This window comes from Rattus norvegicus, chromosome 2 (assembly GCF_021556685.1).
Source record: "Rattus norvegicus strain SHRSP/BbbUtx chromosome 2, alternate assembly SHRSP_T2T, whole genome shotgun sequence".
Classification (NCBI taxonomy): domain Eukaryota; kingdom Metazoa; phylum Chordata; class Mammalia; order Rodentia; family Muridae; genus Rattus; species Rattus norvegicus.
The window spans coordinates 138,071,718-138,099,289 of record NC_141535.1 but is presented as its reverse complement, the minus strand read 5'-3'; the positions used below and the strand labels follow the sequence as shown (position 1 = coordinate 138,099,289).

Here is a 27,572-nt window from a genome sequence, read left to right as displayed (position 1 = left end):
TATTATTCTATACAATACTTCAAAATATTTAGATGCAGAAAATTAGATGGTTTCAAATAGGAGAGCAGTTTTTTTTAGAAAGTGATTTGTGAGAAAAATGTAGAAGACTGTTTTAAGGCCACATTGTTTCCGATTACCTTCATTCACATTTAAATCTCTAAAGGAACTGCCATGTGGTGTCTGGTATTTACTGTATAGGTGGCTGCTTCCCTGCTCATAGATGCTAAATAGCTACATTAATAACTCGGGGCTATACACAGTCTACAAGGGCAGCTTCCTTAACAGATGCTGAAACAGAGTCCGGGGCTGAGGCACCAAAGCTATTTAGTTTTAAAGGTTATACACTACACGTATACATTTTCTCCATTATCTAAAGCGGTCTGCACTTAGCCTACGAACTCTCCACTCCACACTGGGATCTGGCCATCCCAAGTGTGGCGTGTCGGGCTGGTACACCGTTCAGTATGCTCTCAAGATCTTTCCATGTTGCCAAAGCCAGTGCCATTTCCCCATTCAACATGGGATTTTGCCAGTATCTACCTATGTCTTTTTTTTTTTTTTTGAAAGATTTTTTTTCAATGGGACAAGAAAAGGGGTAGGGGAAGGGAAACTTTTTGATAACAGTAGTTGTAGTTTTATTGTGTCCAACACATCAGTAAATGAACTTCAAGCCTGAAAAAAAAAAAGCGGTTTGTGGATAATAGTAATTTTAAAAATATGCAGAAAATAAAGTCAGAATAAAAGCATTTGTCTTCCTCTGCATCCATCACCGACAAAGTGTGAGCATGTCCAAATCTAGTTCCTCTTGCGATACTCCTATATTTTGTACAAGATGCCGCTAAACTTTTTAAGAAAGGTGACCTTTTATTCATTTTTTAAAGATTTATTTATTTTATGTATACGATTACACTGTAGCTTTCTTCAGACACATCAGATCCCATTACAGATGGTTGCGAGCCACCATGTGGTGGCTGGGATTTGAACTCAGGACCTCTGGAAGAGCAGTCAGTGCTCTTGACCACTGAGCCATCTCTCCGGCCTCAAATGCTGACTTTTTAAAAGGTATAGACACTATCCTACAATTTTCTAGGATCCTCCTCAGAAGCAGCATGTCTTGGTGCTTTTCAACTGTGCTTCTAAAGAAGTACGTTATCTGAGTTCCAATCTACATGATTTTCAAACAGAAGAGCATTCCACAGCATCGACAGTGTCCATATTTAGTTATCCTGAACACAAGTGTGGACACCTTGAGAGCCAACCGCAGGCTTCTCCTTTAGAAATACCTTACAAGTGGCTCAGCAATGACCTTCCCTTGGGAACTCTTTGAGACACGGGTCCCCTCCAGGAATCACTGTATTTTGTACTATGCATGGATACCTCACCCACATATCACTTGGGTCCAGTCCCCAGGAAGCAGGGAACGTTCTCCTTGCTCTTTGGATGCCCTGTAGCCCAGGGTTTTGATTCTTTGCTGTTGTGTGAATTACTTCCAGGTCAGGTCTCCTTACACAGTACTGAAGCACTCAACTGAGATCATGCTCTACGGTGGCGTCCAAGCGAAACTCTTTACAGAGTGAAGAGAAATCCTACAAAAGAAGACCAAGTACTCGAAAGCCTTATTAGGAACTAATATCCAAACTGTATATAAGAATTTAAGCGACTCACTACAAGACCGTAATAACTCAATTCTTATACCATGCAGCCATCATAATTGATAAGACAAAGAATGTGGGATAAAATGGGGTGGCCATCTTTGTTTCTAAATGCTAGATTATTTGTTTTGCTTATTCAGACCCCTAAGTTTCCTAGAACGTGTGGCCATGTTTATATACCAAAGGAGTGCTGTATTTTAGAATATTCATTTTTGTTCCCCTACTTAAAGGCACAAACATTCTTGGATTCAAGACCACTTAAAGCAAATATAGATTTAGAGAGAGTCTTAGGCACATTCTCACGCATCACCTGCCAAAGGACTGCTGTGCATTGCTGAGCACTTCAAAGCCATGATTTTGGCTGTGCCCAATTCAGGAATAAAATGTAGGATGCTCTGTGGTCCATTTGGAATCCTTTGCCAAGGTTTCCTTCCATCCCGTAGGCTTCCCTCACTCAGCTGATGGGTTTCTTTGCTATACAGCAGCTTTTTGCTTTCATATAATTCAATTTTTTTTCATTCTTGGGGTTATTTCCTATGTCACGGGAATCTTTTTACAGAAAATTTCTGCCCAGGCCAATGCCTTGAAGCGCATCCCTATAGGTTGACTCTTTTCCTTTCTGTTTTGTTTGTTTCTGTTTGGTTTTGGATAGACATTTTGTTTGAGACAGAGTCTCATCATGTCTCTTTGGTTGCCAACTCATTTTGTAGATCAGGCTAGCCACAAACTCACAGTGATCCGCCTGCCTCTGCCTCTGCCTCTGGAGTGCTGGGATTATAGGCGTGTGCCGCCAGGCCCAGCCACCTTCTGGGCAGTTTCAGTTTCAGGTCTTCTGTGTGTTCACAGATGCGTGGTAGGGGATAGGTCATGCAAAACATGGGAGAGTAAAGGAAATCTTAAGGTGGGGATGAAAATCAAGAGGCTGCTAGAAAACACGGGACAAGAAAAATGGGAGGCTGTTGGGGAGTGGGGGAAGAGGGGGATGAGCAGAGGGATTGGAGGGGAAGGAGGATCAATGGGCAATCAAAGTATGCACAGTAATGCCATGGTGGAGCCAGTTACTTTGTATGCTAACGTTTAAAAAGTTAATTAACAGAAGGCTTTGGGACTTGGAGCCTGGAGGTGGCTTTGGGATTGGAGGTGATTCTGTTTTGGAACTGTTGCGTTGTTTCTTTTTCCTCTTTTATTTTTTTTTCCCCTTCCTTTGGACAGGGTCTAGCTATGTATCCCAGGATGACCTCAAACTCAAGTTGTTCCAGCCTCAGTTGCTCAAGTGCCAACATTAAAGACCCATGCCATCAAACCCAGCAAAACTTTTTATAGATATAAATAAAATGCAAGGATATAGAAAGCAGAACTTTTAGCTCTCATACAATAAATACATTTTTCATTGCTTAGTGATAATTTCAAATCAGCCATTTAAACCCTTTTATTTTGTTCATTTCAAAGATGTTAGAACAAGTTTTCTTCTTTTTTTTTTGGATGGGAGGGGACAGTCTTATAAAACGGGGATCGTGGGTGGTCAGACTGAAATCTTATGGAAAAGATAAATCAAACGTTAAAACGGTGAGCAGCGCCGACCTTCCAAGTGCCTTAGTTAATCCTCGGAAGCGGGGAACGGTTTTAAGGATGTTGCATCAAACACTTAGAAGCCACCTGGGTACCCTGAAATACAGGGGAGCTCGATTCAAAAGAGCGAATGGTCCTTTTGCAAAGTGCTTGCTTAGTCCTGGGGGCGGTGGGTAAGTCGTGAGGAAATTCCAGCTCAGATACTTGTGGGCTTACCGCTGCCAAACCCGGGAGAGTCAAAGCGAAGCTAAGCCTTAGAAAAAGAATCTTGCCAAGGCGCTGTATTTAGTCCTAATTGTGGGCTGGGAGACTGAGGTCCTTGAGAATAAACTTGGACTCGCTCTAAGACACCCATCATTAAAACCAATCAAATCCAGCATGAAAAACTACATTTCACATAAGTGTTGTATGTTTCCAGAGAGAGAGAGAGAGAGAGAGAGAGAGAGAGAGAGAGAGAGAGAGAGAGAGAGAGAAGCTAAAAAGTGTTTTCAGTTTGGTTCACATGTTCTGAATACTGGCTAACATCCTAGCCCCAGGTATTTGGACAGCTTGGCTTGATTTGTAGAGTGTTTGGAAGTTTCTCTCATCACCTCCTCTAAAGGCGGGCAGCCTTGGGGGTCCATCATCACGTTTATTTTTTCACTGGTGTATCCATTTCTCTAGTTCCTGGCCCAGACTCAGGATGTAAAATCCATGGCTTTCCAAACATCTGTGATGTCAGCAAGATCCAAATCTGCTCCAAGAGTTGTATGTTTCTTTCTGAAGAGTCGTGTTTTCTCCACAAAGCGCCCGTCCAAGTTCTGCTTCAGGTATCTTTCTTTCTGAAAGTGATCCCTCCGCGTCCTTTTCTGGAATCACTGGGGGAAAGCTTGTGTGGTGAAATCCAATTGCTAGGTTAAAAGATGCTTAAAAGAAAGATGGGAATGATTAGTGGGGATGTCTCGAGTTGCGTCAGGCTTAAGGCCAGGAAGGAGTGATGGAGACCAGATATCATGCTCATCCCTGTAGCATCCAACTCTTACCTATGACATCCAACTCTTACCTATAGCTGACGGTTCAATGCTGTAGCATCCCACTGGGTCCTGATGCTATTTCTTGTTTACATGCTCTCTACAGGGGATCACTGAGAGGAGAAGAGAAAGGCAGTTAACTGGGCACCACTAATAGTCATGAAGTCCTCCAGCTCACCTGAGTATCAATGACCAGTGATACTTTACAATGAGGAAGATAAAGCACCAAGAGACCTGTATTGGACACAGATTTTGGTGAATACTCTAAGACCCACTTCTAGTTTCATGAATATTGTGTGCTCAGCTTTTCGTCATTGTAAGACAATATTTAAATAACCAGTTTATAAAGAGGAAAGGTGCATTGTGACTTGCAGAGTCCCCCCTGCCAGATTTATTTACTTTTACTTTATGTGTACCCGAGTCTCTCTCTCTCTCTCTCTCTCTCTCTCTCTCTCTCCCTCCCTCCCTCCCTCCCTCTCTCTCTCTCTCTCTCCCTCCCTCCCTCCCTCCCTCCCTCCCTCCCTCTCTCTCTCTCCCTCCCTCCCTCTCTCTCTCTCTCTCTCTCTCTCTCTCTCTCTTTTTCTCTCTCTCTCTCTCTCCCTCCCTCTCTCTCTCTCTCTCTCTTTCTCTCTCTCTCTCTCCCTCCCTCTCTCTCTCTCTCTCTCTCTCTCCCTCCCTCCCTCCCTCTCTCTCTCTCTCTCTCTCTCTCTCTGTGTGTGTGTGTGTGTGTGTGTGTGTGTGTGTGCGTGTGTGTGTGTACCAGCTGCATGCAATGTCTGAGGAGTCCAGAAGGAAGCATGGGATCTTCTAGGGCTGGAGTTATAGATGGTAGTAAGCTTCCATGTGGGTCCTGGGACCTGAACCAGGTCTTCTGCAAGATCAATGAGTGCTCAGTTGATAGCATATACATAGTATAGGTTTGGCTTTGATGTTTGTTAAATAGGACCTTTTTATACATCAAAACAAATTGCTATTTTCTCAGGCTTTGCTCTCAGTAGGTGATAGGAAGATGCACACTCAATTGCTTCTCTAGAAAAAGTGACAAGTTTAGCATGGGATTTAACTCCCTTTCAGTTCTCTGTTTATTGCCAATAATTAATATTTACATCAGAGAGCTCTGCATTGTGTCATGAAGCTATCCTGATAAAGTGTGGGGACTTTCCCAAATTTCAGTTGGAACAAGAGACATCAATCATGGTGTCTAATTTCAGATGTCTCCCAACTAGTATACCACCTACTACAATATAAAGCCTTTAGCCCAGTTCTGAACTGCAGCTAAGATTTGTTTTAAAAATATAGTGTTGGCACGTTCTAAACACTTTATGCATCTTAACTCAGTTAATACTACCCTCCCCCAATCTTGCAGATGAGGGGGTAAAGCTACTCATCTGTTGCGATTCTATAGAATATTACAAAAGGATACATTAATTCCAAGTTGGTAATGAATTTTAGACATATAAGCAAGGCAGTAGATGCTACAAATAATACCTTTATTGTTGCTAAAGGTGATAAATAAATAAAAAAAAGAGCCCCAGCTCTTCAGCCTTGCTGGTATTTACCCCAGGACACACACAATGTGTTCTTCCGCAGATCTCACCAGCCCATCACCGTTTTCTCAGAGAGCAAGCAGGCTGTTTATCTCAGGCAGCATGCATGGGCCTTGCAGGAAGCTTAAGCTGAAAGCAGGGCCAAGAAAAAAGAACTGAGCATGTGCAGTTCCTTCCCAAGGCTCCGTGCCCCACAGCTCCCCCTCCTGTGGGGAGAAGAAAATAGCGAGGAGGAAAAAAGGTAGTCATGAGGTGAAAGCATATCCAGAGCCTGAGATGTTCTCTCAATGCCATCATCACTGCTGTCACCACCGTTACCGTCACCATCTCAAGGTCCATTTCTTGATACCACACACGTAGAAATAAATCTATACATATAATAATGTGCACCCTGAGGATTACAGGCTTTAGTTCGAATGCCTATATTAGTTTTCAATACTTGATTATGAGTTTTTCAAATGTATAACAAAGTTAAAAGAAGTTGACAGGCGATGTGTAGCACGAAGCACACAGATCAGTTTAGTCCATGGTGCTTGTGGGAAGTCACAGAGGAAGAAAGGGGAAGGTGTGCCTGGGACAGGGTTGCAGTGCCTAACCGTAAACATGGCTACTCAAGTGCGCACCAGAGACTGGAGTCTCAGTGATGCACATGCAGAAGCAAGGGGGACTGATAAAAAAGTAATCACAGAGGGCTTAAATTTGTGAAAGTTGTTGACAAATTGTAGTCACAAGCCACAGTTTGGAAGTGTTTTCATATTTATTATTTGTGCTGCTCCAGGTATGTTTGTAGATGGTACTGTCTTAAAGTAACAGTCCTGAGTTCGTCACTGCTTTATGCTGGAGCCCTTGGTAGCAATCACAGGAATACTATGGCTCTTATTTTGAACATCTGCCTTACAAGGAAGATGGCAAATGTCACCGTATGATACACATGGTTATTATGTTTCCAAATCCTACAGTTAGTGCAAACATGTGTGATCTGCACTGCGTCATGCTCACAACACTGAAAATCAGAGTGTTGAAAAGAACAAACACCTAACCACGTGTAACGGCTTCATGGTATAGAAGAGAAATCACAGCGGAAAAAGAACAATCTCCATCGGACATATTTAGTAATACTGGTTTGTGGCAAGGGGATCAGACAGAATTTGGTGAATTCAGTGGTGATTAATTATTGTACCGGTTATCACCCCCTCCCTCCGTGTGCTGACTGTGCCGGTCCCGCCTGTGTATTATCTCAGGTCTTTAGAACGACCTCTAAAGAAACCATCGCTCTGGTGTTTTGGCTGAAGATACTATACAGGTAGTTGTCTATGGCCATACAGTTTTAACGACCACACACCAGAATCCAAAACTCCCTGGCTCCAAGAATTCATGCTCTTCTCCTTGAGGCTTCGCGCTGTGTAAGGTAGACCCTCACTATTTCCATAGCCTCGATCTGAACTCAGTAAAGAAATGAACTAGGGTTGGGGATTTAGCTCAGTGGTAGAGCACTTGCCTAGCAACCGCAAGGCCCTGGGTTCGGTCCCCAGCTCCAGAAAAAAAAAAAAAAAGAAAGAAGAAATGAAGTACCTAGATGATGAATCTTGTTCTTGTCTTTTTCTCTCAAACAAATCCTCCAACCCTTATTTCATGATGGCACTGTAACCCACACCAATAATAATAATAATAATAATGATAATAATAATAATAATGATAATAGGTGTCTGAGACACTGTTGTTCTATTGCTGTGAAGAGTCGTCATAACCAAGGCAACTGTTATGAAAAAAGCATTTAGTTGGGGCTGCCTTACAGTCCAGAGACTTAGTCCATGGCCATCATGGAGAGGAACATGGCAGGCAGCACACGGGCAGGCAGAAAGAGGCCAGGCACTTCGCTGAGAACAGTATTGGAGGGGAGAAGGAGGGACACTTCAGAGTGTGACGGAGGGTCAGGCAGCATTTTCAAAGGTCACTTAGAAGGACTGTAGGAGCAGAACTTAGGAAAGTAACATAGGTTTGCTCTTTATCACTGCATTTGGGGAGAAAGGCTCAGGCTGTGGGCTTCAGTTCAGTCTGCCCATTACCTGAGTCACCATTTGCATCCGACTCCATAAAACTTTGATCAAAGATCATTTTTTTTTAAACCCTTAAATTCTTCCAGGTAACAGATTGCTTTCTCTGAATCACTCCAATTTTTTGTTGTTGTTGTTGTTGTTGTTCTAAAATGGAGAGGAGGAAAATAGTTAAAATTAGCCACCTTTTTATAATGCATTTGCTGAAACTAATTAGTAATTATTTTTTAACATAGCAGTTGGTGTGAGAGGGGTGATAATGTATTTACAATATAAACTTAGCATCATTAATGAGATTGTTATTTCTATATGAAAGTGAGACTGCTGGAAGCTGCTCCCTTGGTGACAGAGCGGCGGACTGTTTATAAGACTCTTAAGAAGTGGCCCCCACCACAGTAACGTGTGACATGTCGTCTCCTTGAAGAGAAATGATGTGCGAGGATTTTCAAGACCTTCCATATTGAAAGAATAATTCTTTTTATCTTGATAGTTAATGTTTTGAGCTTTTAAACCCCACAAGATTATGGCTCTGATACGATAAAATACGGAAGACCAAAAGTCCCAGTTCCTGGCAATGAGTGTACCTTTCTGTACTAATTCTTGTGCAATCTAATATTAGCCCTTTCCCTTCTAGATTCCCATATTTGGATTCAGAGCGAGACTCTCCCTTTAACTCCTCATTTAGTCGATGCTGGCACTAGCTTAGCTCCCCCGTCAGCTTGATATTCAGCTTCGGTCTGACCTAATTCTACTCAAGCAATGAACGCTTTTTGGTCAAAAATAGTTAAGAGCAAGGAGAGACAAGGAGGAGTGGGTAAAGTGCCACACCTTTCTTACATGTGTGTTAAGGTATTTGCAGCATAAACCAAGGCATAGGTGTCTTTTGGAATCTGCAGGAGGAGAGGTCCTGTACCCATCCATACCAAACTCTGAAGACACACAAAGTCCTTTAGTAGAAAGTAGCGCTGTGTTGGCATTCAGTCTGTCCACCTTCACATCCTCCTGGATACGTTAAGCCATCTCTAGTCACATCCTCGTACCTTATAAACGCTTTATAAGTACCACAATGCTTAGGGTTGGAGGATGGGGGGGACAGCCTACATAGATTCAACACAAATGCAATATACCCAGGAATAGTTCCCACTTGGAGTTGGTTGCATCCGCGGAAGCAGAGAACACAGAAACAAAGAACTGATTGTATTTTTGCAATATTCCGTATACAGTGAGCATCTGGTTGCCCTATATCTTAGACCTGTGGTAAAGTTTAATTCACCTCATCATGCAGACACACAGAGGAACCTTCTGGGAGGCAGAAGTATCAGAGTTGGTGGTCTCTGCCCTTGGTGTGAGGTTCCCAGTGGCCTTCCAAGAATCAAGATGACTGTCCTTGTTTATGAGTTGGGCGTCACCAGATGCCCTGTTTCCATCTGTGTGACATGCCACGGGGAATCTCTCATGTTCAGTAAACAAAGGACTGGCCTTGGGCTGGCCTTAGCTGCGTGTTCTGCTTGCTGATGAAGCACTGCTCTAATACTCAGCAGGCAACCTAGGAGTCAAAACATCCATAACTCAGCTCCAATTTGAGGAGACAGAATTTATCATTATTTTTCCATTTTATACTTTTTATTTTGCCTTAGAACTCCATTCCCATGAACAGCCCCAGATGTATCACTCTGCTTTGCAAGACTTTGAGTTTCATGCCTGAAGTCTTCATAACTCTTTTTTCTTACAAAAAGATCAGTTTCCCCAAGCACACAGCCAGTCAAAGCTTTTGCTTCCCAGACTCCCTCATAGCTGATTATGAACCTGTGAAGAGATTCTGGCAAGCACGATGTAAGCTAAAATATGTCATGGAACTTCCAGAATACTTCCTCACCCCACCTCGCTGCCCAAAACACTGGCACCCTCCTCGGCTACCTAATTATAGCTTTTTTGCACTTCTACTCTGTACTCTTCGGTGGAATATATCAAGAACAACTTAAAGTCAAGGACTACTTTTTAAAGCAGCAATGGTGTGTGTGTGTGTGTGTGTGTGTGTGTGTGTTTTTGTGTGTGTGTTTGTGTGTATGTGTGTGTGTTTGTGTGTGTATGTGCGTGTGTTTGTGTGTATATGTGTGTTTGTGTGTTTATATGTGTGTGTGCATGTGTGTGTGTTTGTGTGTGTGTGTGTTTGTGTGTGTATATGTGTGTGTGCATGTGTGTGTGTTTGTGTGTGTATGTGTGTTTGTGTGTATATGTGTGTGTGCATGTGTGTGTGTTTGTGTGTGTATGTGTGTGTGTGTTTGTGTGTGTATGTGTGTGTGTTTGTGTGTGTATGTGTGTGTGTATGTGTGTGTGTTTGTGTGTGTATATGTGTGTGTATGTGTGTGTGTTTGTGTGTGTATACACTCATAGGCACACATGTAGAGTCTTTGGGAGCATCTGTAAGGTCATAGAAGTCATGAAAGAAATAATATTCAACATGAAATGAGTCAGAGTGTGAATAAAACTAAGTTGGCAGGAGTAAGAAAACACACAACACATACATAACCTCAAGGCACATACACAATACATATCTATTAATGCATGGCTTGACTGAATTTCTGGACTGGTGTTTGTAACTGGACTCTGGATGCCATTTACTTTTCTCGTCTACTCACAGGAATCTTAGCACATATTCATCTTTGACACCGTGAAGATGAGACGGAGGAAGGTTGGGTTCCCCCTTTACAGACACAGAGAGCCATGGATGCTCTGCTCCCTGCTGTCTCTGAGAGAGAAAGAGAGTCCCTTAGGAATAAACTCTGAGCCAGACACAGTTGTTCCCTCTTTCCAGCACCTGGTACCCCCATCTCCAGCTTAGCTGGAAAGCTACTGAGGTGACTTCTTGACATAGAACAGAAATCATTAAAAGATTTTCTAACAAATTCCTTCTAAACATCAAGCTTCTTAAGAACACGGGTGTGGATGAAACTATCTTTGTAGTGTTTCTGTAATACACATACATAAATGGAGTAGAATGCCCCACCCATTGTAAAAGATGCTGATGAAATTCAATTTCCCACAATAGTGCTAAGTCCAATAGTAGTTAGTTCAATAATATTCCCAGAGACATAGGATTTAATAGGAAATGTTTCAAAGTTATGGCAGATAAGGAAGGTTGGCATGGATACCACACATCTTTATCTCCCTCCTGATGATATCACAACTTGGCTTCTCCATCCTGTGATAGCTGACTAAGCCTGGGCTCTACCATAAATTGAATAGTGGTTTAAGAAAGAGTGAGTGATTTGGAGAAAGAACGTTTCTGAAGGAGTTTCATGGTTTTGTAATCAGCACAAATGTAGCCAAGATAGGAATGGCGACAGAGTCATAGCTTCACCCCCAATGCCCCTGCGCTGGGGAGTTGGACTGAGGAGTTGTAAGTGGGTCTACTCTGATTACTCTTTTGTAGAGAGATGTGGGTAGCTATGCTGTGTGCCACAGAGCCTGGCCACATAGGAACTTTGCTATGATTCTCCAAGCTCAGGAATGAAGGAATGAAGAAGGCAGGAGCTGGGGAAAGCACGACAGAGGTTGAGCATGGTTCTCTGATGCCCCGTGGAGCGCTAGATAGGTCTGAGACTGATCGTTGTGGGGATAAAAAACAAAGTTTGTGCTACGTCACTAAAAATTAGGGTTTCCACTGTCTCGACAGTGAACCTAATTAACATGGCGAGCTGTGGGGCACTATGCAGTCTTTCCCTTCCCTCTGCTAGGGCCAACATCTCCTCTCATGGATAGGGATTAATAAGAAGGTTCTTTTAAAAAATGGCTTCACTTCTTTGCTCTTTATGTCTTTCTGCTTTTTTTCTGACAATGTCTCCTTTGTATGGACTGTTAATCCATCAGAGAGGGATGGTGGTGTTTGTAACAAGGTGAGTACTGCAAAAGGCTGAGCTGAGCCCCATGGGGCTCTTCCCATAGTGTCTTCACTTCTGTGAAGTTTGCTTTCTTCATCTCAGAGCTACCGGGGCCATACTCCCAGGCTGGCTTGCCAGTGTTCTGCAAGGTTGCAGGGAGGTGACTTTGCACAAATGGCTCTGGAATCTTTGGGGACAGGAAAGTACCAGGGGCTTGCTGCATAGAGGGACCCGAGAACATGTAGGAAAACCAACTTTCACTGTGTTCGATGACAATGAGTTTCAAGAGGTCTAGATGTGCCCCATCCCCTGGCCACCTTGATGTTTTCTGAGCTTCTGACACAGAATGACAACCATTTCTATTCTTCCAAGGAAAGTCAGACAAATGGCAGCAGACTCCTTTGTGTGTCTCTGCAGTTTAGGTCACTGTAACTTTCTAGTCCCATGCTGTTAACAGAAAACTGGCTTGAGAAACCATCCATGCTGGTGCTTTTCCATTGCACCCTTGAGGTCAAGATCCAGAATGAAGGAAGTCTATCCCAAAGAATTCCGATGAAATGATCACACATATGGATCCAGATGTGTTTCTGGTCACTTTCATGCCAGGTCATCTAGACCAGTCCCTGAAAACTGCATATGAGGGACCAAAACCAGGCTGGTTTTTAATCCATCTCAGTTGAAGACCAGCCCCAAGGGGCTATGACATCAAAGAAAGAGGCAGCCACATCTAGAACCACACACAGTACAATGTACTGGGCACTTCCTGGTAGAGTTTTGGTCCCTGCAACACCAAGGCCAGGAGAGTCCCTGAGGCTCAGAAAAAGAAGCCTACTGCCTTCAGCTGATAATAGAATTAGTCACATTAGTCACATCCCTGGAGTTTCCCCTCTGTTGAAAAGGTGCACATACCACTCCAGTGGCTTCTATGGTTTACCGAGAAACTACGTGAGAAAACTAGCAAGGGTTATCCTGGACACCTGTGGTTGACTCACGATAACTGCAGTCATGTCAAGCTGAGCTCCTACAATGAAAGGATTTGACATGAGGGGTGAAGGGTCCTTGCTTCTGTTGGCTGCTGTTTTAGGATGATAGTGATACTCCGCTTACATTGCCCTGAGTGGGTTCTGCTTCCAACTCTTACCTGCCGTACAACTTTGGAAAGATAATTTCCCTCTCTAGCTTCAGTTTCTTCTTCTGATCCATGGGGGCTATGATGGTATCTTCTCTGTAAGGTTTTCTGAGGACAACATGAGGTATATACTCCTTGACAGAGTGCTATAATAATAACCATCGCTTTATATTCAGTAATACTACTAGTAATTAATGCTATTAGTAAAAAGAAGATTGCATTATCCACTGCATTTAATGACTGTGTTCATTGTGAAAGGTCTCTAAGAGACAGAACAGTCTGGAGTTCTTTGACAGAGCATCAACTGATATAACAGCTGTGTGGCATTTACTTATCTGTCTCTGGTTCTTGTCCAGGTCAAACCAGCAATATCTATAGGTGTCCCACTCTGCAACTCACCTCTCTCACCTCCTGCTGAAAAGAGATGGTCTTTTCACAGTGGCATGTCCGTGGACGGCTCTTTTTCTCTGATACAAGGAGAAGATACTAATGTGGTCTGGGTGGACCAGGTTACCAGCCAAAGGGCCCATTCATTTTAGCCCATGCGTAAACTATTGAAGATGCAGTGAGACCTGCAGGGCCTGGTTTTTCTGTTCATTCTGTCCTTGGGTTGAATACTGACCCCAGTTCCCACTTGTACTGGCTAGTTTTATCTGTCAACTTGACACAAGCTGGAGTTATCGCAGAGAAAGGAGCCTCAGTTTTGGAAATGCCTCCATGAGACCCAGCTGTAAGGCATTTTCTCAACTAGTAATCAAGATGGGGGAGAACCCAGCCCATCGTGGGTAGTGTTATCCCCTGGGCTGGCTGCCTTGGGTTCTATAAGAGAGCAAGTTGAGCAAGCCAGGGGAAGCAAGCCAGTAAGTAACATTCCTCCATGTCCTCCGCATCAGCTCCTGCTTCCTGACCTGCTTGAGTTCCAGTCCTGACTTCCTTTGGTGATGAACAGCAGTGTGGAAGTGTGAGCTGAATAAACCCTTTCCTCCCCATCTTGCTTCTTGGTCATGTTTGTGCAGGAATAGAACCCTGAGTAAGACACACCCATACTTACAATGCCCTCCTCACCTTCAAGGATGCTTCAATATCATTGTTTCCTTCCCCAGATTCATTATATATATACACATATATTATACACACACACACACACACACACACACACACACACACGTGCACACTTATGTGTGTATGCAGGTTCACTTATGCATGGATGCCAAAGGGCAACCTCTTGTGGTTCCTTAGGAGCTACTCAACTTGCTCTTTGAGACAGGTGCTCTCCTTGGGGCTCATTAGGTAGACTAGACTTCCTGGCCAGCAAGCCCAGGAACCCGCTTGTCTTTGCCTCTCCAATGCTGGGATTACAAGGATACACCCATGTCTGGCTTGTTATGTGGGTTCTGGGGATCACACTGAGATCTTCACGTTGTGCTGCAAGCACATCACTGACTGCACCATCTGTCCAGACCTCACAACTTCATACATTCAAGATCTGACTTGTCCTAACCTATCCTCATGAAGGGACTGGTTCTTTCAGAGACCCACAGGCATGCCATGGTGCCCATAACCCTTCACAACAGTTTATTTGCATAAGTGTTTTTATGTCTTCTCTTTGTCTCTCCAATTCCTATCACAGTACCAGGGATGCTTCTTATTAAAACGCATGAGTCTTCTGCTTTACTAGAAATGGATCATTTTACAGTTTGACCTAGAGTAGGTACTTGGGCAAAAACCTACTCAACCACTGCTAAATATTCCAAGACAGTGTGGGGTTTGGTAACTTAGCAATAGGCTACAATCAATCACAGCATTACTTGAAAGTCAAATACATTTCCTTGTTCAAGTCTCAGTCCTTAAAGTTATGAACCAGTTTTCAAAGAGACAAGCACAGAGCAATGGTGAAGGCCAGTGGTCAGGCTACTGTGTCTCACTTGGTGGAGACTGTTCCAAGTCACATTTTCCTGATTACTCCTTTGATCTTCTGTAGTCAAAGAAGCAAAGCCATTGGGGCTCCAACACCTCAGATATAGATTACCACACTGTGATCAACTTGACACTGAGATGACGCCTGACATGGCAAGAGTCAAGTGTCTATCCCTGTTCTATTGATGAGCCACAAGGGGCTTTGTGGATTCTGTGACTGGAAGAAGAGTAAAGTCAGATGCTTATAGAGGCTGAGCTGTATCTATCCATACAGATGAAGGGGGTAAAACATGGAAGACAGAAAATAACGGAGGGACACGATGCAGGATCCTGAGAAAGCTGTGGCCATCCAGCCCTAGCACCGGCTTCTCCACCCGGTGTTTCTAGACCACAATCTTTTGGTTTGGTTTGGTTTGTTTTTGTAACTGTTTATTGGTTCTTTGTAAATTTCACATCATTCACCTCAATCACACTCATTTCCACCTTGGACCGGCCCTCCATCCTTGGAACCTCCTCCCCTTCAACAGAAAAAAACGTTATCCCATTATGCAAGCTGTAGTGTGTCGCAGTGTGTCCCACAGTATACCCTTTTGTCCACACTTCTTTGCTTGCAAATGTTCATTACAATGACTTGTCTGATGGTTTGTTACAAGGCTTCTAGTACTCTGTCAGTACTAGAACTTCTCTGAGACTCCTCTTGAGTATCCTGTTGTAGGTCCGTGTCTTGGAAATCTTTGGAGATGTGTTCTGTATCTGTAGGCCCAGGCCCTTCACACATTCCAACAGCTCATTGGTAGGGTAGATGTTGAGGTGAGCCAATTCAAAGCCCTGGATCTGGCCTGAGAAGTATCTGAGCTGGTCAGACCCCGGGCTCACCCTAGGGGCCTGGTTTACCTATACCCTCATCACCAGGGTTAGGTCTACTGTGCTGCCCGGGTGAGGTGCAAGGCACGCTCTCTCACCTGCCACAGGTGGTGAAGGGGGAGCGGGAGGGGGAAGGAAGGTATCTTTCCCTCCCCCACACTACTCAGGAGATGTGTGGTAAGCCAGCTCTCCCACACTCACCCACAACTTCCGCAATGAGCAGGCATGTTCTCCTGAGTACTGCAGCTGGCTAGGGGCAGGTTCAGTTCTTCTACTCTCATGCCTCCAGGGCCTACTCTCCCACAATGCCCAGGTGAGGGGTGAGGCCAGTTCTGCAAAGTCAACATGTCCCCTGGTAGCAGCACAGACCACAGACATCCACCTGGCCTCTGGTGATAACAGACTCCTGCTACTGCAAGGCCACAGACATGGCTCCTAGTGGCAGCACAGGCCAGGCCCTCACCAGGGTCCCAGGTGGCATCACCAGCTCTTCATATCTGGCTGTTCCTCACTACCCTGGAGTCTCCAGTTCTTCCTTTCTTCTGTTTTCTTTTCTCTTTCACTTCTTAGCCATTTACTTGCTCCTTAGTGGTTCCCGGGCTCTCTGGGTGATGGTGCCTGGCAGGGCTAATCTTGAGTATGTTCTGTCTAACCTTCCCCAACTCCATGCTGGTAGACATCTCAAGCTAGCTCCCTGACCAGACTTCATGATACTATTCTGGTGGTCATCTCAGAATCATTCCTGCCCTGGACCCTGGCACGGAACTGGGAGAGACCTCACATATTTCAAAGAGAAGTTGTAAATGTAGATCTTTATACAAAAAATTCCTGGTTTTTGAAACACAGTCAAGTGTAACACACAATCTAACCTTGGGCAAGCAGGCAACATAAGAGCTCCGAAAATGAAAGGGAGTCCTACAGTCAAAATACTCAAAGAAAAATCTAATTTTAAACACTTATCATTCCTGAAAATATTCTGGTGCCTGTTGGAACACATGTCCCAATTTTTAATTTAGAAAATACAGCTTTGATACTTCTAATTTAATTGCCACTTTAGACTGCCTTAGATATTAATAGTAGTCTCCAAAGTCCTAGACTCAAAGAAGAAACAGGCTTTCTCATATTAAAGGGAGAGAAGCAGGCTGAGTTACACGGTATTTATTTTAAAGAACCAAGAATGTTATAAACTGCCTCCATGTTTTCTAAATCTCAGTGCATTTTTCCTTTGCATTCACTTGCTCACATCTCTCAATATGTAAGTGTTTGGCTGGATTATTAGGAAATTATACTTGAGTCACTCCAAGAGATTTGGTTCATGATGAGGGCACACATTATTAGGGAATTACTGCTCCCTCCTAAAAGTTCTGATCCAATAGCAGGGAAAGCTGACAGAAAGCTCCCCAACCCACTACCCAACAACATCCAGCATCCTGCTACCCAACAGCCCACCACCCAACGACTCACTCCCCAAGAGCCCACCACCCAACGGCCCACTACCCAATAGATGGTAGCACTAACTTCCCTGAGATGTGCACCATCCATCGCTGGGACAGAGCATGCAGTTTGCTGTGGTGTGGCAGTGAGCACAGAAGACCACAAAGTGAGTAGCAGGCAGAAAAGGTTAACCTGAAGAAACCCTTATTCCCTCTTGGCCTTTCACCCTAACTAGGAAGCCTGGGGCATTTAAGGTCTGCCACATTTCTCTGAAGAGCCAGAAACAATATCTGATGAAGCAAAGCCTTTGAATAGGAAATGGGCAGGTCCTCAGTTCCAGAGCTGGAGCCGCTCACAAGGTAATAATGCCACTGCTTTTCCTGGTGTCAAATGCAAACACGTTCAACGGCCCAATGGTTGTAGACACAAGGGTGTCTTCAGATGCTCATATGGAATATGAGAAACAACAACAAAAACGACATCTTGCACTCACCCAAGTCAGATAATTACACTGACTGCAAAACATGCAAGCACAGAGCACTAGAAATCTTTCAGGGGGTCCTTTGTGCATGCCCTGCCTTTTCCAGAATGAGACTAATTTGCTCTTATTTCAGCCAGCTCCAGCAAAGAAAGTGGATGAAGGAGAGAAAGGAGAATGAACTGTCAGCGTTATTGAAAAGACTCATGGTTAGTCACACTCTCTCACAGGCACCACACCACTCATTAGCAGACCTGAGAACTGGCATGCCTCCCACAGCTGAGCTCAGGGCCTGGCAGGCCCCGGGGGACCCATGAAGCCCTGTGTTCTCCCACACCCTCCAACGAGAAAGGCCAGTTTGGGCAAGCCTTAATACAATTGAGTACCTGGATGCTAGGTGAATCTGTTTTATGTTCTGTGTTGCTTAAAATATAATTATTCAGGTGTTCAGCTGGTGTGAGTGTCATATCTGTGTTAGGATGACACAGTTACCTACCAAGAATGGCCATTTTTCTTTCCAGGTTTCCCACGGAGCATCCAAGAAACGGCTAACTTGTCTGCCTTGTCTCCACCAGTTAAATCTGTTCTTCCTGGAGCTGGAGGCATGTGTCTTGCTTGTCCAGCACCAGTAATCATAACTTAAACTATAGGGATGGCCACTGAAGAACCCAATCATCAATGACACAGCCAGGAGATTGACTAGCTGTGGAAAAGCCAAGTGACTTACTGCATAGCGTAAAGCAAAGAAGTTAGGTACTGCTCTTTGTGTGGTTTCATCCCAGTTGTTGGAGCCGTATCCTTGTCTAAAGATCCGATTTCTACTCAGGACAGCAAACCACCCCTGGTATTATTGAAAAAAAACACTGTTCTAGAGTCATAACTCCATAAAGTTAGAACAAGACTAAGCAAAGAGATCTGGCTTCTGTTAGGAAGGCTTGTACTCTCTACAGAGAATCTCAAGTAAAGTACACGAGGCCAGGATAGTGTAAATGAATGCGAAGAGGTGTCAACCACAGGGAATCATGGGTAACATTAAGCCATGATGGCTTGGATGAAGAGAGAAGCATAGACAATTGCATGCTTAGTTCTGGAGTCTCTCCTGCCAAAAGTCATCGAAACGTTGGGTGTCAAGGCCATATTACACGGCAAACATTCTATGCATGCTTAGTTTGACTACATTATGGTACCTGAAAACAGTGACTTTGGCCCTAAAAGAAATCCATCGTGATGGTGGGGGGCAGATGTGATAAAGCCTTGGAAACACTTGTGTGGGCTTTTAGAGTTTTCTAAACTCTACAAAACTGTAAAGCACTCCATCTAAAAGACTGATAGAAATGTGAAAGGCATATGTCAATGGACATTCAACTTATGCCAAGCATAACAGTTGCCCAATCTGCCTCCCAGGGAAGGAGAGGCAGGCCTGAGCAAATAAGAGCTAGTTAGTTATACAAGGTGGCCTGAGGTACCATCTCTCCTTGTTGGCTTCACCTGTCAACTCAGCACCAGCCAGAGTTATTTAAGGGGGGGTCTCAGCTGGGGAGTCATCTTGATCAGATTGTTCTGTCAGCTTGTCTACGGGGCATCTTCTTGATTGCTAGTTGATGTAAGAAGACTCGGCCCCACCATGGGCAGCATCATCCCTAGGCAGGTTAACCTCCACTGTACAAGAAGGGTAGCTGAGCATGAGCCTTGGAGCAAGCTACTACCCACTGCTCCTTCATGGTTTGGGCTCCAGTTCCTGCTTGAGCTTCTGCTCTGATTTCCTTCAACCATAGATTGTGACCTGGAAGTCTAAGATGAAATGAAATAAACCCCTTCTTCCTCAACTTGCTTTTGATCATGGTACTTAGCCGCTGCAAAAGAAAGCAAACTTGGACACCTTCCCATTATCTGAGTCCTCCAACCTCCCCTTCCCCACCCCATTGTCTGTGCTCCTGAATAAAGAGGCAAAGATTCATTAGTAACAGTTTTCTTGACCACTGAAGGAACTTATGAGTTGCTGGGATTCCCTAGAACCTCCTAACCCAAGGAGGCCGGACAGCTGTTTTTGACCACAATGCTCATCTTTAGTCTGGCTATTACACGTATCATAAACACACACCAACCCACTTCTAAAGGCGTCTCGGATGCACACAAATGGCTGTAACAAGAAGGTATCCATCAGCATGCAACACTTTCATTGCAGGGCAGTCATAGCTGTTGAATGAAGATTTACCTGTGCTTTGACAGTATCTATGAAAAACACATCTGCATTGAACAAATATAAACTTTTTCCTTTTCTTTTTTCACCATACAATATACACATCCATGACAGCTAATATTCCCTCACTGTTTACATTTTTATTGTGCACTATAAGTAATACGAACATTATTTAAAGTGTAGCGAGTATGTGTAGGTTATATGCAACTACTGTGCCATTTTATATAAATAACTTAAGACACCTTAGAGTTCGATGTTGGAGCAGGATCCTGGAGCGCGTCTCTCATCACCCCAGTGGACAGCTTAGCTTTCAGAAGAAAGTAATACAGTTCTCATACTTTTCTCACATACCATCCAGAGTGCTGTAAGTGCACTGACAACATTGACACTCACCCCTAGGAGGAAATAGTTTTCCCATTTCAGAGACTCACTCACCACACCATTAGGATATGCTAGAGTTGTGACAAGAACCCACCATCTTATGGCTTAACTACTATGCTATTTAAGATATGTGGGCATGATTTCCTGTGGACACAGGTTCTTGTGCACTCAATGGACTTCTGAGAGTTTGGGAGGATGACTATTTGGTGACAAAAGGGCCTGCCTATAACAGGACAAATAATCTGAGGAAATAAGTCTGTGGGAGGCATGGCTTTTGCAGGTAGCCAGCTTGGCTCGTCTTCCACTGATGGGGATTCAGCAGGCCACCTTCATCTTTACAATCTTTATCGTGACCCACTGGAGTCCATGTCTCATGGGGTTCAGGAGCTGATTCACAAAAATAGAGCTAAGCAGAGGTTGGCCACTAGAAATGCTGAACATCTCTGAAATGAGGTCACTTGAAGTTAAAAGGACATAAATATAAAGAGAAGGTTTAACATTATCTTCTTATTTGTCATGGAGACTTGTAAACCTCCTCTTAAAAGTTTTCTTGAAAATGGCTGCTTTTCCTCTCTTGGCTGCAGTTGCCATCTCTGCTTAGTTTTTTTTTCTCCCCAATATTTGGTAAGTAATTCATATCTTTTTTTTATGAAGTCACAGGGGAACCTCGCTGTGCCATACTTCAACTCTGAACCTTCCAGCTGCTGTTCCTGCATTCTCTGCGAGCTTCTACTGCTGTATGTCGAGCAGCTCAGCCCTGCCTTGCCCTTCCCATCACTGTCATTTGCACTGACACCGCTCCTCACAGCTTGGACATGTGTTGACAGGGCTCTGGCCGTGAGCCTGCTTTCCTCATAGAGGTCCAGACCCTGTAATAACTGGATTTTCTCTTGTGGTGAAGAGTAATTGGGTTAAATGGAGCAACATTTGATTCTGACTTACAAATGGCCTGATCTAGTTTGGGCATCTGTGAGCCCCAGGCAAGAATGAGCAGAGCAGTTAGACAGATGTCCTCTGGCTGTCCTGCGACAATTTCAGTGCCCACTCAGGAAACATCACATGGAAATTTCTGGACAGGCAGCATTAGGAAGGAAGGAAAGCATCTGAGAGAGTCAAAAGAGCAGGAAGCAAAACTTGATCATATCACAATCCAAACCTATGGCCACGCAAACGGTTTGATGGGAACGGAGGGAAACGCAGACCTTCACTGACATTTGTGTGGGAGGGGATGTCGGGTAACACTGGCAAGCAGGAAAAAAGCGGTTTGCTCTGGTGGTACTACAGAGTGTTCACAGTCAAAAAGTCACATGCTTTGGTGAATAGGCACCCCAGGTCAGTCTTTGTCAAGAGTAAATTATGCGGGTGTCTTGGTTATCTAAAGGTAAATTTAAGAAACAAAAATGTGTGCCTTTAACCATCCAAATAAATCATTTCTTCTTTTTTCCTGGATAACATTAAATATAGGCACTGGCATCTACTGTGTAAGGGGGAAATGGTAAGGAACATGGGGGTTATACATCCAAACCTTTTTCTCCTTTGACATCACTGTTGTTCCTCTGAGACCTCTACTCATATTTCGTACATCAAACCAAGTCTCCTTGTAGACTCTTGACCTTCCTCTCTAAGCGCCTCTGTTTTATAATCCCACAAGGTCAGCATGGAAACAGAATGATATTTTAGTGCTAAGAGCATCTGGAAATTCAATCCTGCTGAAGATTCCTTCTATTGCCAGCAAGACCTCTCTCTGTCCCTCCACTCTGGAGGACCCCTCCCTGTTGGTTGGTGGCTGGAGAGCTGTTGAAATGTCCAGTTGTGAGGAACAACACTTCACCTTAACTTCACCCCCAGTCTGCCAGAAGTAAAATAATAGCTTGAGATTTTTAAGATCAGACACGGCAGCCAAGCAACCAGAGGTTAGTAGGGTAACGTTATTGTCCTATCAAAAATCTTGGACTAGATGTGCTTGTCCAGATGCTAACAGAAAAGAGGGTTGGTTGTGCGGTGAACACCCCTGACTTCTCTTCAGGAGCTTCAGCTTGAATATGAGCAAGTGCATCTCAGGGTTGTGAGAGAACGGAAGTCCTCAACACCCAATAATGTTTAAATTATGAGTTAAAACAAATTAATGACTCCCAGATGGGAAAAGTTTCCACTGGGACATAGGAGTCATCACCCTAAGAAGAGGTCCCAGTGCCCTCTGTGAGTGCCAAATTGGTTCCCAACTCAATAATCCTTTAGAGTCAACTGTCTCTTCCAGGGAGAGGCTGTACCAGGAGGTGGCATGACTCACTAACAGGGTTGCCACAGCAGAGACCAAGTCCTAGCTGAACCCTGAGGAACCAGCCAAGGTCTGATTCAAACCTAAGTGAGGATGATGAAGGAGCAGAGAAACAGACCAAAGGTGCGCTCATCTAAACGTCTACCTGTGGTTGGACATCACCAGGGAGCCTCTGGATGCACGCAGTCATACTCTTCAAAGAGGCGCTCCCTCACGTGACCTTGCTTATTCCCCACCTTGTGCATGCTGTCAAACTAAATGAAAAGAAAGTGGGATGCAGTGATCCAGTGCTACCTCAAGTAGATCTGAAGGCAAGTGACCCGGGCAGGAATTCTCCCGTACAAGTTGGGACAGCATCATGAGGCCTCTGGACCTGGCTGAAAACTTGAGCTGAGGAGAGGAGCTGTGTGTTCCTTTTCTGTAGTGATGTTCCTCAGACCTTCTCACTCTGTACACACCCCCTACAGAGGTGTATTCACAGCCGTGGAAGCCTCGGTTGCCACACACACACACACACACACACACACACACACACACACACACACACACACACGATCGACAAATGCCCAATTCCAGATCCTTGGGTCAACAGTGTCTCCTAAGCTTCACTTCACTCCACAAACACTGATATTGAGCCTCAACGAAGCCAACTGAGAACTAGACACAGGGAAATCAGTAAAATGTGGTGTTGGCTGGCAAGGCTCAGGGATGGCTTGGGGTCTATTGCTTTTTTTGTTGTCTCACTCAAACTTGTAGCAGTAAAACCAGTAACAATGACTTTTTAAAAAAAATCTGCTATTTACTTGTAATTTAGCAAATTACTTCATTCTGTCTGCTCAGTATAAAATACCTTTTTGCCCCCAGAACATGCGCCACATTCTACTTCAGTCTGAGTGAATTATTTTAGCTTTCAACTCCATTGTGACATTATTAAGGGCGAGATGGTTAAGGGGCTCACATTCATAACTGGGGTCAGGAACCTTTTGAAAGGGTTTGGGAGAACCAGTGTCTCCTTGTTTGTCTTTCCCTTCTTTTACCACAAGAGGACATGATTTTTTTTTCCCATCCAGAGGACACAGGAAGGAGAGAGAGTACCATCTGGGAAACAGAGACTGAGCCCTCACCAGACACACCTGCAAACCCCTTGGTCGAAACCTTCTCAGCCTATAGAGTCATGAAAAGTGAAGTTCTGCTTGTAAATCTCCCAGTTCCAACTGGTTATGACACCTTCCTCATGTGCACCACGCCGGGCTCAGGCTTACCCCCTCAGCACAGGTCCCTGCCAAGCTTAACTGACAGAGAGTGACAGACCAGCTTACAACTCAGGACTAATACGCTATGGATCATTTTAGCAGTGATACTAAGAGCACTGTGCTTTGTCATTTCGCTTTCAGATACATGAGAAGAAAAACATGGCGCTGAGGGATAGCAATTTAAAATTGAAACAAAACAAGCTTACCACTTCTATTTGTGCTTCCATACCAATTAAGCACATTTAGAGATTACGAACTGAGTTCCTAAAAAAAAAAAAGGGCACGTTTTTCTCAGTTTAGAATGAATCAGAGACTTTTCAATATCATCTAATTAGAAATATATACATATATGTATATAGATGAGGCTGAGTGTATCATATACAACCACAAATTGTGTGTTAATTAATACCTGTTTATTGTTCCCAATGACTGTGTAAGCGCCACCAACTTGAAATTACATAGTAAATGTCCCCTGATACAATTATATTTTATTTGTTTCATATGCTGGGATTATCTGTCAGATTTTGTTTGGGGAGGGGATATTTCGCGCTAAAGAAATTTAAGACCATAGAACACACTTAACAGTTCACTGGCCCCTCCATTGCCCTCTGTGTCTCTTCGGCCTCCCTAGCCCCCACCCCGAACTTATGTCTTCCTTCCTCTGCTATGTCCAGCACTTGAGGACCCTTTCTCTTTTCACCTTCCATGTCTGCTGTCCATCACATTCCGGCTTCTCCAGACATGAGACATGCGTTGCCATGGGAATGCTCACCTGTGCACTTCCTGTGCGGCTGTGATCTTTCGTTAGCATGTCTGGGTTCCTGCATGGGAAAGGCTGTGCTTGACACATTTAGGTCCATGCTGGCTGCTCACTGCTAGGCTCACACTGTCTGCTAAATAAATGTGAGTCAGCTGGAAGAAGGAGCAACCGAGCAGGAGAAACAACAACCAGGATTCAGTCCTTAATGAACTTAAGCGTTAAGACGTTCAAAACATTTGCGCCTGGTATTTACTGCCTCCTAAGCTGCTCTGTTCCTAGGACTGCCTCATTTGGCCTCAAATAAGCTCCTCGAAGTAAGGAATATAATTTTCATGATCATTTGTTTCGAACAAGAAAATAACGAATGGAATAAATGATGTAACTTGATCAGACTTTCCCAGCTAGGAGAAGGCAAAGTAACGCTTGGATCTCAAGCTCCTTCCTGTTATGAATCCTTCCCAGAGTGTGCGCTGCTGCCAGCACAGCAAAGCCTACGTACAGGGAAGTCGGGTGTTTCCTTGGTTCTCCAAAGGCTTGAGACCTGTCTGCCAGAATAGGTTTGTCAGTCGTCTACATTTGGTGGTCCCAGAGTACACTGAATTTCTCAATACTGATTCCAGTGCTGTCTCTTCTTGCCAAGCCAGTGTGGCTTGTTCCTACATTGGCCTGTCTTTGGGAAAGCCAGCGAAAAAGAAGTCGAGGGACCCCGTGCCTTAAACACCCGTGCAAATGCTACTCTCTATTGGCTGGCTGAGGCCCTCTGAAGCTGCTCAATAATATTTTAAGGGCATCAATCACCCCAGTATACCACTGCCTGCTGTTGGGATGAGATACACAAGGAATGCCTTGTCTACTAAATCCCTTTCTTACATTCTAATGACTTAATTGCAACGTGTTGCGGAATGTGAAAGCAGTGAGTGCTTGCTCCAATTCTAACGAAGGTTGGTGTGAATGAGATTCAGCTGTGGCATTCTGGTGTGATTTTCCTGACTGGTGCTGAGGTGTGAACACAGTCCTGTGCATGTTAGACACATGCTCGACCACTGACCTACATCCCTGTTGAGATGTGACGTCTGAGCTTGGCAACCCTGAAGTTTTCTTGCCTTTCTTCCTAGTGGGCGTGCATCTTCTAGATAGGCGAGGCTACATCCCAGATAAGCGAGGCCATGGTAGCCTTACTCTGTATCTGGCTCTCCACGTGGTGGCAGCACAAAGCACTTCCTGAGGGAGGAGCTAGATTCAATCTTTGATTCTCAATCTCTTCCTTTTCTTCAGAGGCAAATGGCACAGACTTTGAAGTAACAGCAAATATCGTTTGTGTCTGCTGTTCTGAAGCAGTCATTCAAGAGAGACGTGGGGCTTTGTCAAAGTCACACTGAACACATTTCATCATGCCATTTTCCACAGGGAGGTTTTTTCCTTTCACAAAATTATCTACAATTAAAAACCGGAGAGAGATTTCTCCAACTGTCACAGCCTTTTAGAACGTAAACTTTTTTTTCAAAAACAGTCATTTATAATGCCAGTAATTTTCTCTCTCTATCCTACCATTATTAAGGCTACTGGTTTGGGGGTTTATTTATTTATTTGCAGTTTGTTTTTTAAAACTCAGTCCCAGTCTCTCTGTAATGCTCACACAATGGCCTGTCTCTAACTCCACCCATTGCCATGGAAGTAATTATTCTACTCACTCAGACAGTCAATTTGCTACAGAATCAAAGAGGAAGCAATTGGGTTCAAAACGAAAAACAGTCCCTCCATGGAGCGCGATGAGTAGGCAGGATGGAGAGAGCACAGATTTATGAGGGAGGGTGCTTGCCAGCCCATTGTGAAATGAAATATCATCTGAATAAGACAATGATATTGAAGTGGACAAAATAATTATCAGAATCCATGATTAGGAGATTCTGAATGAATGGCTCGCTATAGAACTCATACTTCACACAGCAATATTCTGAGTGAATCCTTTCTTTTTATGGGAAAGGAATCACAAGATCCATGTTTGGACATGATTTAAGTCATCTTGTCCTTGATAGGTTATTTCTCCAATGGTTAAATGAGCCAATTCAAGCCAAATTAGACATATTAAAGGCAGGTTTATTGGGAAGCGCTCTCAGGAAAGTTCACAGACCCCAAGGATTGAGGTGGGGAAGGGGACGTGGGGGAGAAAAAGAGAGAAAGGGCTTCGGCAGAGAGAGAAGGAAAAGGAAGGACTATGAGCACAAGGAGGACAAGAAGAGGAGGAGGAAGAGAAAGAAGGAAAAGGAGGAAGAGGAAGAAAAGGAGGAGGAAGAGTAGGAAGAGAAAGAAGGAAAAGGAGGAAGAGGAAGAAAAGGAGGAGGAAGAGTAGGAAGAGAAAGAAGAAGAGGAGGAAGAGGAAGAAAAGGAGGAGGAAGAGTAGGAAGAGAAAGAAGAAGAGGAGGAAGAGGAAGAAAAGGAGGAGGAAGAGTAGGAAGAGAAAGAAGGAAAAGGAGGAAGAGGAAGAAAAGGAGGAGGAAGAGTAGGAAGAGAAAGAAGAAGAGGAGGAAGAGGAAGAAAAGGAGGAGGAAGAGTAGGAAGAGAAAGAAGAAGAGGAGGAAGAGGAAGAAAAGGAGGAGGAAGAGTAGGAAGAGAAAGAAGAAGAGGAGGAAGAGGAAGAAAAGGAGGAGGAAGAGTAGGAAGAGAAAGAAGGAAAAGGAGGAAGAGGAAGAAAAGGAGGAGGAAGAGTAGGAAGAGAAAGAAGAAGAGGAGGAAGAGGAAGAAAAGGAGGAGGAAGAGTAGGAAGAGAAAGAAGAAGAGGAGGCCAAGGTGTCTAATTGGGAGCAGGGAATGCCAGGTAGGAACTGAAGGATGCTGGGAAAACCTGGGGGCCAGGTCTGCTTTGATATGTAATATATGCACCTCAGCCCCTTGTCCTGGGGTCTAGGGTCTGAAACCAAACAGTCGATCTCTCTGTTCTGGGGACGGTTTAAACCAAAACTTCCCCAAGCATATCAAATCTACACTAGAAAGATCATGGAATAATCCTGAGGTCAAGGATCAAGAGGGCTCCAACTACATCGTTAAAGCTTTTGTCACACAAAATACACAGAACCCATGGTCGGCAGACCCTGATACAAGCGGGAGTTCTGTTCCTCTGCACCCTGAACACAGTAACCTAAAACCACAGGGTTATTCAATGACGAA

The 27,572-nt window shown here is 44.1% G+C and overlaps 1 long non-coding RNA gene across 1 annotated transcript in view; it reads right to left on the bottom strand.

Moving 5' to 3' along the window:
* Positions 1 to 862: 862 nt before the first annotated feature.
* The window catches only part of LOC134485912 (uncharacterized), a 45,805-nt gene continuing 19,095 nt past the window's right edge, over positions 863 to 27,572 (bottom strand). The window contains exons 2-4 of the long non-coding RNA XR_015678041.1: positions 7,845 to 7,979; positions 4,264 to 4,344; positions 863 to 4,126 (exon numbers count right to left, since the gene is read on the bottom strand). This is a non-coding gene — a long non-coding RNA (uncharacterized LOC134485912). The remainder of the gene's footprint in view (positions 4,127 to 4,263; positions 4,345 to 7,844; positions 7,980 to 27,572) is intronic.